Source organism: Dipodomys merriami, unplaced genomic scaffold (assembly GCF_024711535.1).
Source record: "Dipodomys merriami isolate MVZ:Mamm:240054 unplaced genomic scaffold, mDipMer1.0.p SCAF_2004, whole genome shotgun sequence".
Taxonomy (NCBI): domain Eukaryota; kingdom Metazoa; phylum Chordata; class Mammalia; order Rodentia; family Heteromyidae; genus Dipodomys; species Dipodomys merriami.
In genome coordinates this window covers 23,052-37,624 of record NW_027203388.1, presented here as the reverse complement: position 1 = coordinate 37,624, position 14,573 = coordinate 23,052, and the positions used below count along the sequence as shown (strand labels likewise).

At 45.0% G+C, this 14,573-nt stretch overlaps 1 long non-coding RNA gene across 2 annotated transcripts; it reads left to right on the top strand.

The window, feature by feature from the left end:
- Positions 1-1,356: 1,356 nt before the first annotated feature.
- On the top strand, positions 1,357-12,335 carry LOC138833130 (uncharacterized). Of its 2 annotated transcripts, XR_011373793.1 has the most exons (4): positions 1,357-1,567; positions 3,538-3,649; positions 5,120-5,275; positions 10,866-12,335. It is a non-coding gene; the product is annotated as an uncharacterized lncRNA (long non-coding RNA). The 2 variants fall into 2 exon arrangements; XR_011373794.1 differs by lacking the exons at positions 1,357-1,567; positions 3,538-3,649 and adding an exon at positions 3,688-4,629.
- Positions 12,336-14,573: the final 2,238 nt, after the last annotated feature.

Genomic DNA, 14,573 nt, shown 5'->3' with positions numbered 1-14,573 from the left:
GAAGAAAGGGAAAAGCCTTCCCCTTTGAAGGTTTGGAGGTTTGGGGCTTTGGGGATCTGAGGTTTGGAGGTTTGCAGACCAACTAATTGGTGGTTTGAAGACCAACCAATAAAAGTTGGAGTGTCAGGACTGCCTATTGGAGGTTTGGAGGTTTGGTGATTGAGGCTGCTCTTGGTTCTGGGTATCTAAAAGGACAAGGTAGTCTCAAGACACCTTTCTGGTGTAAATAAACTTCTTTTGTTCACTTCTCACTGTGCCTCCATGGATTGTCTCTCTCTCTGAGGTTCATCAATACCCCACTGGGTGATGTTCTCACAGGGGCCATCCTAGGATGGCCATCCTAGGATGCCCAACCCCGAGGAAACATGAGGGCCACTGGCCAATGTCCTCATGGTTTCCACATGGCTGCCATGGTAGCAGTAAGAGCATCCTGCCATGTGCCCAGTGTCATTGGCAACAGACTTCCTGGACCAAGTACCTAACTGCCAGCAGGTGTGCACTGGGCTCTGATTGGTCCACTTCCTCACTGATGTCAATGGCCTGACTTGTGATTGGTCCATTTCCCCCTGACATCACAGAGCATTGTGAAGGTATGCCCAACAGGGTACATATGAGGCAGCTGCTCTCCAGCTTTTTCAGTTACAGTGCTGGGAGCTTTTACTCCGGTGACCTGATGGACTAACTCAGAACTACTTGATTGCTTTCTTTGGGTGTGGGGAGTGGTAGTTGTGTTGTTTGGGTTTGGGGATTTCATTTATTCAGCTGGGGGTTGTGTTTACTTGTTTGTTGGTAGTTTACCTTCTGTTTCTTAAGATTTGTTAGTTGTCCACTTCATTTAGATCATCTTAGGTAATTCTTAAGCTTGATCACTTGCCATCCCAGGGACAAGGTGTTAATGTACAACTTTAGTTCCTCCCCCAGGGAGGGGGAGATCACTGTCATTGCACAGTACAACTTGACAAAGATTATCGGTTACTGCAGCTGTGTCTATGAGAAGCTGGCCCATCACTGCCTCACTGACACCACAGTGGCAGTCAAAGTTCTCCCAAGGAAAGATCTGAAAAGTCATGAGATAGAAAACGAGGTAGCAGGTGGGAAGTTGGCTCAGTGGTAGAGCGTTTGCCTTGCATGCCTGGGGCTCTGGGTTCGATTCCTCAGCACCACATAAGAAAAAAGCCAGAAGTGGCCCTGTGGCTCAAGTGGTAGAGTGCTAGCCTTGAGCTGAAGAGCTGAGGGACGGTGCCCAGGCCCAGAGTTCAGTCCCCACGATCAGACCAAACAGAAAAAAGAAAATGAAGTAACCATTGTGAAAAGTGTACGTCACCCACACATCATCCAATTATTCCAGGTGATGGAGGATGAAGACTCCTTGTCACTGAGCTGGCCACTCAGGGCCATCTCTTGGGGTGGAGTCAATAAATCCCCTTGCATACGCCTATTCCAGTATGAAGCCAAGAGGTTGTTCAAACAGATCACGAGTGCCATTCACTACCTTCAAGAGAACTGAATTGTACTCCTAGACCTGACGGCCAACAACGTCCTGTTCAACACCAATGGCAATGTTAAGGTCAGTGATTTTGGCGTTTCAGGGTGACCCCAGGACAGTTGCTAAAGGGGGTTTGTGGAGCCTTACTATTCCACCCCTCTGAAATGATCCTACAAAACATGTTCAGTGGGTACAAGGTGGACATTTGGGGACTTAGCTGTGCTTTTGTATATGATGACAACGGGAAAGTTGCCATTTGAGGAGAATAAGATGACAGATATGGAAACAAATCCTAGAGGCCAGGTACACCGGTCCCCTTTACCAACTACAATGGGACGTGATCTCCTTCCTAAACTGCTGACTGTGGGCTTCAATCTGAGGCCTGCTATTGAGGAGATAATGGAGCACCCATGGCTGGCCCTAAGTGTGGGATTTGGCCTGCTTCCTGATGAGCAACTGCCCAGCAAGCTGGACCCCGTTATTGTCACAGTCATTTGCAACATGGTGTACACGGTAGCTGGTATTAAAAAGAAAGAACAGAGCATTCAATGAAGCCATGGCACCTACCTGCTCATCCATGAAAACATAAAGGAGAATACCAGAAGTGTGGAATCAAAAATGATGCTTTTGGCTAGTCCACCATGCACACCTCCTGAGGACAATCCCACCAGCCCTCTTCCTCCACAAAAAAAGAGCCACCTATTCTGCAGGATGTAACACCTTCAGCTTGTCCTCAAATTTTCAGTTACCTCTGAAGAGAACCCAAAGTGCCAGTCTGCCTGTCCTTCTGCTCTACACCCTGCAGAGCTCCAGTTCCAGCTTCATTTGTGGCCCAGATTCTTTTAGCTGGTCGGGTACACTAGACAGTTTCCACTCAGTGGAAAATGGTCTTCCCTCTGGTCATCCTCAGGGGGAGGCCATAGACCTCAGGTGGAACATTAGACAGGGCTGGAGGAGGGTGGCTAACAGGATAGTCACCATTTTTCGCAGACTTTGCTGCTGTGTGAAGGCCCCAAAGTAATGTTCACAGATTGAGAGCAAAGCTGTCCCAGAGAAAGCAGTGCAGAACTCTGAAACAGCACAGTTGAAAGCCACCAGACTCAGATCTTCGGGGTGAGTCTAACTAAAGCAGAGAGATGTGGAATTGAAGAGCTGCAGGTGGGAAAGGAGTCATGCAGGAAGTTCACACTGTGGAGGTCTCAGTCCAGCATGGCCAGGTTGTGTGACGGCTGCTAGGGGATTCTCCGGCAGGGATTCCTTTCGGAGAAAGGACAGCTGACATCACCAAGGCTTTCCAATGCTGAAAGATAAGTTGAAAGGTGGCCTCAATCTGCTGTACTTTCTGAGCTGGGCATTTACACATCGATCCCTTACTTAATAGTATTGTCACTTTATTGAACAACCTTTTCCCTTGGTCCTCTGAACACTAAGGTGTTTTTGTCCCAAACGCTTCAGGTCATCTCACCTTTCACGTAGGTTGCTTGTGTCCCCAATTGCTAGTTTATTTATTTAGGTTTAAAGTGAGGCCCTTGAGCTTCGTGGTATAGGAATCCATGGATCTCAGGGGCAGGAAGCATCCTGGACTCTGTTTCTCCTTCCGCAGTCTCTAGGTGACTGGGTACAACTACTGAGCACACTACTTACACTGGCTGGGTTGGAGTACAAAGGCAAATCTTCACTGCGAATGGAGAGGTACCTGTCTCCATTCACCCAATGCACTATCAATGGTTTCTGCCCTTACTTTCCTCCATTTAAATGCACTTTCCTGCTTGTGTAATTTCTCTCTAAATCTCATCATTATCCCAACATAAAACCTTCATCCAAGCATCTCTTCTTTCAGAGTTGTTTATTTGCTCACAATCAAAGAGACCCTATTACTAAGACAGGTTGTTTTGAATGGCAACTCCTCCCATGAGTCCCCATTTTCTCTAAGGGGAACCAGAAGGCTGGGTTGGCTGAGTTTCAAATAAGAGAACAGTCTGACCAACCAGAGCCACTGTTTAGACTGGCTAAAAATATGAAGTAGAATAATATTCCTTCCTTGATCGTAGAGGTAGAGAAACCTGTGAAGGAGCAGCATTCCTGAGAAAGTATGGAGATACAGTGGTGCCACTGGATGGACCCTGCCTGGGATGACTGCATCTGGACAGTAGCAAAAATTTGGTAAGGTTGATATGACCTCTACCACTGGGCTATTTGTGTTGGTTTAGTCAGGGCCATGAGATTTCCACAGAGAGGATTTGATTCAGGCTGATGCTGTCTGCCCTTGGGTGACAAGTGTGTTATAGGGAGGATTTGAGCACACCTGACTTTTGCTATATGTGCACTGATGTCAGGAGGCTAAGCCTGCAGAGCAGACTGATGAGATTTTCTGCAGTAGGTAGGATCAGTGGTCCAGCTCAGAGCTATTTGGGAGCAGATCTCCCCTGAAAGAACAAAAAGGGATTCTGGTGAGAGTCCCAATAAGGGCTACAAGAGGGAAAAGATGGGTACAAAGTAAATGACAGGGTGGACACTAAATGTAAAGGAGAAATGACAGGAGGCAAATTAAGAAGGGAGCTGAGGAATCCTGAATTCCACATGGGCCATTTTTCAGTGAAGAAAGTGGGTGGGAAGGAATTAACTGTTGATTTGTAAGACTTCTTGATCACTATTCTTTTTTTTTTCCTTTTGTCTGTTGTGTGTATGTGTTTGTGAGTGTGTGCTGCTACACCTCAGTGCTTTTTTTCTTATGCTGTTTCCTTTGCCTTCTCTGTTCTCTCTCCACTTTTCTCACCTTCTCCCTGCTGCCGCCCACCATTTCTCTTCCTTTGTTTTCATTCCTCCCATAGCTACTCCTATTCTACTTCTCCTGTTCCTCTTCTTGCTGTTCCACTACTACCCTCTACCATTCCCTTTCCCTCTCTTCCTGCTCTTGAATCTGTCTCTCTCTCCCTCCACCTCCCTCACTCTTCCTCTCTCTCTACACTTCTCCCTTTTTCCTTCTTTCCCTTTCTCCCTCTCTGTCTTTCTCTTTTTTCTCTCTCTCAGTTGTCATGGATATGTCTGGTTCTCTCCTGCTTGAGTTATACTTCCAGGCTTGCATTTCTCTATTTACTTGAAGATGGAGTCTTCCCAGACTTGCTGTAAATGCAATCTTCAAGGTATCATCTTGGGAGATAGGTAGGAATACAGACAAGAGCTTACAGCATCAGGGAATGCAATTGACTTTGTTAATCTGGTGTGGCAAAGGTTGCTTTCTCTATTTTGAAAGGGCATTTGTGTATTTATGTGAGGGATAGCTGTGTAGAGTCACCTTACAATTGGTTGTGGAAGGAAGGGGGTGATGGGTTTGTGTAAATGGACAGGGAAGGACGACATATGTGCTGTACAATTGCGCTGAGAGGTGTCAGATTCTTAGTAGAGACTCTATGAGTCCCCAGAGAGGCCCCCTTTCCCAAAGCACCCAGCTTGGGCATGGTGCTTCCGTTTCCCGGTAAAGACTTTAGGCCTCATGGAAGAATAGCAGAGCCCAATTTTTCTCCTTGGGGAATCAACAATGCTATCAGAGCCAAGTTTTAAATATTTGAACATCAAGAGCCCATTTTTGGAATCACAAAGTGTATGAATTAAAAGATATTCCCTTCCGTTCAGCTAGAGGTGGTCAAGGAACAGGAGACCTGAGGAATCATTGAGATAAACTGGGATCTGTGGAAGGACATAGCCTGGATGGACTTTGGTTGTATATGGACCACACCCGTGGATGGACCCTGCCTGGGATGACTGCCTTCCCACAAGAACAAAAATTCGGTAAGATTAGATATGAGCCTTCACACTAGAATATTTGTATTGGTTCACCCAGGGCATTAGAATTGCACATAGAGGCAGTGTTGAGGATTCATGCTGCCTTTGGGTGACAAGTGTATGATGGGGAGGAGTTGGGCAAATCTGGCCGTTTCTCTGTGTACACTGGGTCAGGCGGCTGAACCTGCAGAGTAGACTGATGAGAATAGCAGCAAGAGGAGGGCTGGGGCTCCTGGTGGGTCAGTGGTACTGCTCAGGGGTATTTGAGGAGCAATGCTATTCTCAAACAATGAGATGGATTTGTGGCGAGAGAAGCAATAAGGGTCCAAATAGGCAAAGGATGCATAACTGGTTTAAGACAGGGTTGATACTGATGCTGAAAGAGAGCTGAGGAGGAATGTAAGGAATGCTGAACTCCTCATGGAACAATGTACAGTGGAGAGGGTGGGTGGGGAGGGAAGTACTATTAATTTCCATGATTTCTCAATGCTTTTTAATTGTCTTTTTGTTGGTTGTGTGCATGCATTTGGGAATGTGCTGGCTTGAACTCTGTTCTTTTCTCTTTCTCAGTCTCCTTTTCCCTCTGTGGCCTTTCCTTGGGCCCTCCTCCCCTCTACTGTCTCTAATCTCTCCTTTCTTACACCCTCATTCTTCTCCTCTTCTCCTCCCTCTAATCATTCTCTTCTCCCTATCTCATTCCTTCTCATTCAATCCTTTCTCTTGAATTTGTCTCTTTGTCTCTCTGTGTTTAGGTATGTATGCATGTCCCTCTGTTTTTCTCTCTGTCTGTTTTCCTTCTCCCCCTCAGGCCCCCTCTTTCCCTTTTTCTCTCTTGAGTGTGGGCGTGTTTCTGGCTGATGTTTTACCAGTGGAGTCACTCTTCTAGGCCTGATTTTCTACTGAGTTGGACATGGAGTCTGCTCAGGCTGGCTTTATCTACAGTCTTCTCAGTGTCAGTGTGTACAGTAGTTAGGATTATACAGGTGAGCCTCCAGCACCTAGACTTTGTGAATCTGGTACAGCACAGATTGGTTTCTCTGTTATTACAAAAGGAATTTGTGTACTTGTATGAGGGACAACTCATAAAATTTTGGGAAAGGAAAGGGTGTTGGGTTGGGCTGCATGTGGAGAATGGAGAGGTAGAGAATTACGTTTCCACAGTACAAGGGTTTCAGCACTGAGAGATGTCAGATTCTTAGGAGAGACCCTTTGAGTCGCCAAAGATGCTTCCAGTTGACACCCCCTTCCCCAGAGCACCAGGCTTTGGGCATGGTGCTTCCTTTTCCCTGGAAGTTCCCAGGGGAAGCCTCTAGGTCTCATGGAAGAAGAGTAGGGCCTGATTATTTTCCTAGGGCACATGGTGTGTAGGAAGCTTAATTTCAAATATTGCCACACTATAAACCTCCAGAGCCCATTTTTTGAACCAAAAAATGTAGGAATTACAATAATTTCCTTTCTATCAACTAGAGGTGGAGAAACTTTTAATGAGTAAGAGACTTAAGAAAACATGAAAATATAGGAACATGTGGATGGAGATGAGTACAAGCGGACATGAGCAGAAATTTAGTAAGATTGGATATGAACCTCCACCACTGTGATATTCATTCAGCAGGGCATTAGATTAGTGTACTTCACTGAGGAAGTACACTCAGCATGGAGAATGAGAATACTCAAACTTACAAAAGTAGTACATAGTATATATGAAAAGGAAGATTAAGGCAGAAAGAATCAGGATGAGTGTTGGAAATAATCTGTGTTTTTGTGTGTTTGCAGATGTGTGTTGTGTGTACATGTGCACAAAGTTGTATTTTTGAGTATCAGAGTAGACCTCTTTGGCAAGGGGGTTTTGGGGAAGTATAGGGGACTGAGCAGCTGGGTGTGGGGAAAAGCATTCTAGGCAGTTGGAATAGCAGTGGCCCCCAGCTGGCACAGTGCAAATGCCAGTGTGGTTGCAGCAAGGAAGCCTGGGCTCAGTGGGGAGAGACAGGATCAGAGAAGGCACAGGAGCCTCTTGGCAGCACAGGCTCTGCACTACACCAAAGGAAGCTGTGAGCAGAGTGGTGACCCACCATGCTTCAACATTGTCCTGTGGTTCTCCTGTCTACTCTAAAGCCACATTTCTTAGTCTTCAAATATGAAAGGGTGTGTGTGATATTGGTGTTTCTCATGAAATTGAGTGTCCTCCAGTTCCATCCATAGTGTCTGAGTGTTGGTTTCTTTTTTTTTTTTTTTTGGTTCCTTTCTGGTGCTTGAATTAGGACCAGTAAAAGGTCCCTGAGCATTTAGCTCAAGGCTGGAGCTTTACCAGTTTGAGGCACAGCTCCATTTCTGGTTTTCTGAGGGATATTTGAAGTAAGAGTCTCATGGACTTTCCTGCCTGGGCTGACTTTGAATGATGATTCTTAGATTTCAGCTTTCTGAGTAGCTAGGATTACAGGCGTAAGCCACCGATGCCTGGCTCATGATATAGTTTTGATAGTGAAAAGATCCTATCCAGAAGTCAAGATTGCCTGCTCTGGTTCTGGCTCTGCAGTCTTCTTCAATCTTGAAAATTTTTCAAGATTTTTATTGAATGTTTTCAAGATTATATGCCACTTCCACTTAGTCTTGTCTGAAGTTTTATCATGATTTGACTTGGGTCTTGCAGGACTATCGTGAAGTGACACTGTGTGCCTCCCACTGCATCCCACCAGGTGGCTGGAGACATCAGTTTGTCTTGGGAGTGTAGTAGGTAATTTTGATCACTTGAAGATGGCCAAATTTGCCAGTTTTTCTACTGAAAAAATTCTCCTCTCCCTTTGTAACTCAGTGATGTGTGGGAAAACACATAAGGCTGTGGAAATATCCCATTCCTCACATCATTGACAGTTTGCTTATGTATTTACATATTTATTCATGTTTGAACTTGCTAAGGGATTCCTATTGAATGCATTGGGTTGTAATTCCACTCCTGTCATGGTTTTGATGGTTCCAGACTTGGCCAGTGCGAGCCCCTTCTAACAGACTTTATTAGTGCTTTTATTTTATTTTAATTTTATTTTTTTGCCAATCCTGGGGCTTGAACTCAGGGCCTGGGCACTGTCCCTGAGCTTATTTGCTTAAGGCTAGCACTTTACCTCTTGAGCCACAGTGCCACTTCCAGCTTTTTCTCTTTATGTGGCACTGCAGAACCCAGGGCTTCATGGATGCTAGGCAAGCACTCTACCCCTAAGCCCTCATTAGTGCTTTTGTTCTTCACTCATACACAAGATCAATGTTTATTTAGTACCTTCCATGCTCTAGTCTTTGAATCAACTATTATCCAGGAGCTGTGGCTGGATGGCATTTAGAAACCAACATCTGAGTATTAGGTATGTTCTTTGCTTTTGAGATGTTATTGTTCCTAGGCCCTTTTGGAGAAGAGAACTGGAAAATACATAAAACGAATATACAAAATACATGTATTCATGTATATGGGTGTGCATTGATATATACAAGCCCATACATGTATATTTACACATATACACATTTAAATTTATATTAATTTCTTTTAGTAGTAAAGAAATGTAAACTCAGAACCTCTTGCTTGCTTTGCTTGGGTCCTAGTAATTGAGCCCCCCTTTAAGCCCTGCTTTTTGCTGGTTAGTTTGGAGGTGAAATCTAATAAACTTTCCTGCCTGGACTAGTCTCAAACTTCAGTGTTCAAGCTCTTAGCCTCCTGAGTGTCTCAACTTCTGATTTGTACACCAATCTATGTATATATATCCATCTATATATACTCAAAATCATGAGTTCACACTGACACCTCCAACTGCAATCTCACCCCAAATATTCTTCCAGTTTTTTTTCCTTTTCCATATTTGTAACTACCAAGAAACCTATTACCCTTGATAGGATGACTTACTGAGTAATTCATTCTGTTTGTAAACAATCTCCTGTGATTGCCAGTGATGTAAATGTATTTGGCCTTTTTCTATGGTTCTTGACATAGAAATCCAAAAACACTCATGCTTTCCTGAGTAACAGGGGTGGTAGTAGGATCTTTTGCTCTACTATTTGGTCATTGACCCTGGTTCCTCAATCAGAGCTCCTAAGACCTTAGTCATTTCCTGAGTTATAGTAGCATCTGACCCAGAGCTATGAAATCCTTTGGAATTTCCTGTCACAAGAGCATGTTCTAAGAGGTGCAACCCTTGATGTACACCTGGATAGCCTCAGGATGGAAGATGATCTTTTTATGATGGACTGGTAGTGCAAACCTGTAATCCCAGTATTTAGAAGGCAAATGCAGAAGGCTCTTGAGTTCAAGGCAAGCCTGGGCTACAGTCAAACCATCTTTTAAAAAACAAGCTTTTATAGGTACATTATTTGGGGATTAGCTCTTAATTTTGTTTTTTGGTTTCATGAAATTTTGTCATGTCTGTAAAATTTATACTTGCCAAGAGATTCAAACTGCCTGATCAACCCATTCTCTCTATTGCTCTGTATCTGTCTGTCTCTGTCTCTGTCTCTCTGTCTCTGTGTCTGTCTGTCGGTCTGTCTCTCCCCTTCTCTCCCTGTCTCTGGTCGATGTCCTCATGGTTACCACATGGTTGCCAAGGTAGCAGTAGCAGCATCCTCCCATGTGCCCAGTGGCCTTGGCAATGGTCCGCTAGGCTACATGGAAGAGTAGTAGTCCTCCAAGCTCTCACACAGACTTGATTCTTGTGACTATTTACCAGTCCTTTACACACTAGTTCACTCATTTCAGGAGGCATGACTAGTGCTATGAGCCCAGCATGCCTGGCATAGTCCCCGTGTAGCACACTCAGGCCAAGTGCCTGGTGCTACAGGATTCTGCAGCCGAGCTTCTGGTCAAAGTACATCTGACACTGAGCTGGCCTTCCCAGGCTGAAAGGAAAATGGAAAAGTAGCCTGAAGGTGTCTTTACCTTCAGAGGTGGTAGGGGTTGCAGCTTGATCACATGGTGACTTCACCTGACAACCATTCACCTTTGTCCTTGAGGTGGTTTTGTTCCAAATGCTACAGCAGGTAATCACCTTACCTTTCATGTAGGTTTCCTGTATGTTTATATACTTATTTGTTGTATTTACATTTGAGCTGAAGCCCATTGATCTGAGGGTCAGGAGGCATCCTGGACTCTGCTCCTCCTACTGTGGCCTCTAGATGACTGGGTCCAACTCCTGAGCACACCAGTTACACTGGCTGGGTTGGAGCATAAGGGCAAGTCTTCATTGGGAAAGAAATGAGACCTGTCTCCATGTACCATGACAGTGGTTTCTGCCCCACTTTCCTCCATTTCAATGCAGTTTCTTCTGTGTGTGTTTTCTCTATAATCCTTTACTCATCACTATCCCAACATAAAGCCATCATCCAGGAGAACCCGATTTCTCATTTATTTGCTCACATTGGTAAAAGATAAAACACATATTTGAAAGACCCTAATGAATACACCCTGAAGTCGTAATTGCAACTTCCTCTGTTAGCCCAATTTTTCTCCTCAGGTAAACAGAGTGTTGTGAGTGCTGAGTTTCACATATGAGACCACTGTGAACATGTAGAGCCTATTTTTGGAACCACAAAGTATATTAATTAAAATATGTTCTCTTCCTTTCAGTGAGAGCTGGAGAAACCTCTGAAGGAGCAGGAGACCTGAGAGAACACGGAGGTATAGTGGTGCCTGTGGATGGACCAGGCCTCTGTGAACTTGGTCTGAGGATGGACCCTGCCTGGGATGACTACTTCTGGACATGAGTGGAGATTCAGTAAGATTGGATGTGACTCTCCACCACTGTCTTATTTGCGTTGGTTCATCCAGGGCTATTAGATTTCCACACAGAGGAAGTGCTGAAGGCTGATGCTGTCTTGGGTGACAAGTGTGTGATGGGGAGGAGTTGGGCACAGCTGGACTTTGCTCTGTATACATTGGGGTTAGGAGGCTGAGCCTGCAGAGCTAACTGATGAGATTTGTAGCAAGAGGAGGACTGGGTCTCCTGGTGGACAAGTGCAGTTCAGGGTTATTTGGGGAGCAGATCTCCCCTCAAAGAATGAGGTGGGATTCTGGTGATAGAAGCAGTGAGGGCTAAAGAGGGTAAAGGATAGGCACCTGGTGAATGACAGGGTTGACACTAATGCTGAAGGAGAACTGAGAGGTGGAAGGTCATGAAGGGAGCTGAGGAATCCTGAATTCCTCGTGGTCCAGTGTTCAGTGAAGAGGGTATGTGGGGAGGGAAGTACTGTTAAATTCCATGATGTTTCCATGCCTTTTATTTTTTTCCTTTTGTTTCTTTGTTGTGTGTATATGTTTGTGAGTGTTTGCTCGTACCAAGTCTTTATCTCTGTGCTTTTTTTCTTAATTCTCTCTCTGCTTCCTTTTCCATCACTTTCCTCTTTCACCTTTCCCCGTCTTTCCCCCTCTCTACTATCTCTTCCCTCCTCTTCTTCTACCTCATACCGTCTCTTAGTCTACTTTTCCTTCCCCTCATCTTCTTCCTCTCATCTCCCTCTTCTCTTACCTCTCTCTCTCTCTTCCTGTTCTTGAATCTGTCTCTAACTCTTTCCATTTCTCTGTCTTTCATCTCTCTGTCTCAGTCTTTCTTTTTCTTTCTCTCCTTCTTTCAATTTGCATGTTCATGCCTGGTGCTCTACCACTTGAGTCACACCTCCAGGTCTGCATTTTTCTAGTTAATTGATGATGGAGTCTTCCTAGACTGGCTGTCACTGCAATCCAGGTAGCTTCTAGGATAGTTACGATTACATAGCCTCCAGCATCAGGCAGTGCACTTGACTTTGCTAATCTCTTGTGGCACAGGTTTGTTTCTCTGTTGTTATGAAAGGTATTTGTGTACTTATCTGAAGGACAGCTGTGTCAGTGACACATTAAAATGGGTGTGGAAGGAAGGTGGTGTTAGTCTGCTGTGCAGAATGGACAGGGAGAGAAGGACATGTATAGTGCAAGTGTATCAAGACCCTTAGAATATCAGAACATGTGCACACTCAAGGACATGTGCACTCCCATTTCCTAGTGAAAGAGCAAGCAGCTCCCTTTGCATGATTGATTAACAGCTTCCGTCTCTCTTTACCAAGATGTCTCAGAAGCACACAAGCAGATGGCTGGTCAGGAATTCCTCTGGGAATCAGCCTCCTTAAAACCCAACCTGATGTGCACGTCGAGAGGGAATTAGGAAGGAAAATGTGCTCTTTTCTTCCTTCAAGTTCAGCTCTCAATGCAGAGCTAGATGTGTCAAATGATCTCCTCAGAGTGAGGCAGAGACTTCCAGGAGACAAGGCCTTGCTGCCCCAAAAGCTGCAGTTGAGGCTCAGAGTGAGGGAGTGGGCTTCAATTCACATCTGTGGGTTTGGCTTAAGAGGCTAGTGTCTTGTAGTCCTAGTGCAGTAGAGAGTGTGCCTCTTCGCTGCTGTGATTTCAGTGTTGAGTTGTATTGTGGAGATGGGGGAGAGGGGCAGTATGCCAAGCAGGAGGCAAGTCATTTTATGATTCCATGCCAGTCTTGTCTTAAGGGGCAAGGTGAGCTCACTGTCCAAAACTCAGGTCTACCTTTGACTTTTCAATGGATAGTCTGATGCACACGCATGCTAGAACACTCCTAAACCTTTGTGGAACAGTTGGAGTACATTTGGCTCAGTAGGTGAAGGAGATAGGACCAAAAGTTGCCCCAGAGAATGAGGCTCCCACAGCTTAGCTAGAATATCACACAGATCATTACATAGGCTTCTAACCAGCAGGATGGGACCAGGGCTGGAGGAAAGACTTGGAAGAACTGAAGAGGGAGGAGCCAGTGTGGGATGGAAAAGCTTCCCAGAGGAGGAGCCATTGAGCTGGTGTGTGCACACCATCTCCATGTGTGAGATTGAGGTGCACAAGGCTTCAGGCAAAGGGCATGGAAACACAGGTGAGGAGACCACAAGGCAAGGGTGAGAAGGGCTGTGGAAGGGAGTCATAAGAAAGCAGTGGGAAAGAGCTTTGACCATGTGCAACAGGACACTTGTCAAATAAGTGTGTAAGGGAATGGGTAGGCCTTCATTCAATGGACATTTGCTGAGTGACCACAGGGTGAGAGACATCATGCTGAAGACTGACACAATGCTGAGAACAGCACAAAAATATCTCTCCTTGTGAGTTTACACTCAAGCATGGAGAAAGACTTTACCCAGATTTACATAAGTAATAAAGAGAATACATCAGAAGGATGATGTAAGGCAGAAAGGATGAGTGGTGGGAATATTCTGTATGTGTCTGCACCCATGTGTGTGTGTGCATGCATGTGCACAAGGTTGTATTTTTGAGCAGGGTATCATAGAGTAGATCTCTTTGGTGGGTGGGAGTGGGGGAGGATGGGGGATGAGCAGCTGGGTGTCTGGGGAAGAGCATTCCAGGCAGTAGAATAACAGTGGCCCCCAGCCTGGCACAGGTTATCCTGGGCTGCTGCAGAACAGTACAAATGCCAGTATGGCTGCAGCGAGGAAGCCTGCGCTTAGTGGTAAGAGACAGGATCAGAAAAGGCACGGGAGCCTCAGGCTCTGCCCTTCACTGAAGGAGGACTATGAGCAATGCTTCAGCAGTGTCCTATGGTTTTTCTGTCTGCTCTAAAGCTACATTTCTTAATCTTCAAATATAAAAGGGTGTGTCTGATATTGGTGTTTCTGTACCTGCATTATTTCTTTTTTTTTTCTTCTTTTATTGTCAGTTGTGGGGCTTGAACTCTGAGCCTGGTCACTGTCCTTGCACTCTTCAGCTCATGGCAAGCACTCTACTGCTTGAACTACAATGCCACTTCTTGTTTTATAGTAGTTTATTGGAGATAAGAGTCTCAAGGGCTTTCCTGCCTGGCTGGCTTTGAACCGTGATCCTCAGATCTCAGCCTCCTAAGTAGCTAGGGTTATAGGTGTGAGCTACCAGCACCCGGCTTTGCATTATTTCTTGAAGCTTAGTGTTCTACTGTGCAATTTATATTGTTGAAATTGTTTTCTTTTTATTTGTTTGAACATGGGTCTAGGGCACTGTCTCACTATCACTCTACCATTTTGAACCATAGATCTGCTTCTGGTTTTCTGGAGGTTAATTGGAGAAAAGAATCTCATGGACATTTCTTCCCAGGCTGACTTTGAACTTTGATCTTCAGATCTCAGCTTCCTGAATTGATAGGATTACAGGCGTGAACCTGATTTTATTTTATTTATTTATTTATTTTTTACTTAAGGCTGAATAACATTCCACTGAATGTATATGCTCTCTTTTTATTGGTCCATTGATGTACACTTGATTGATTCCCTATCTTTATTGTGAGTGGTGCTACCGTAAATG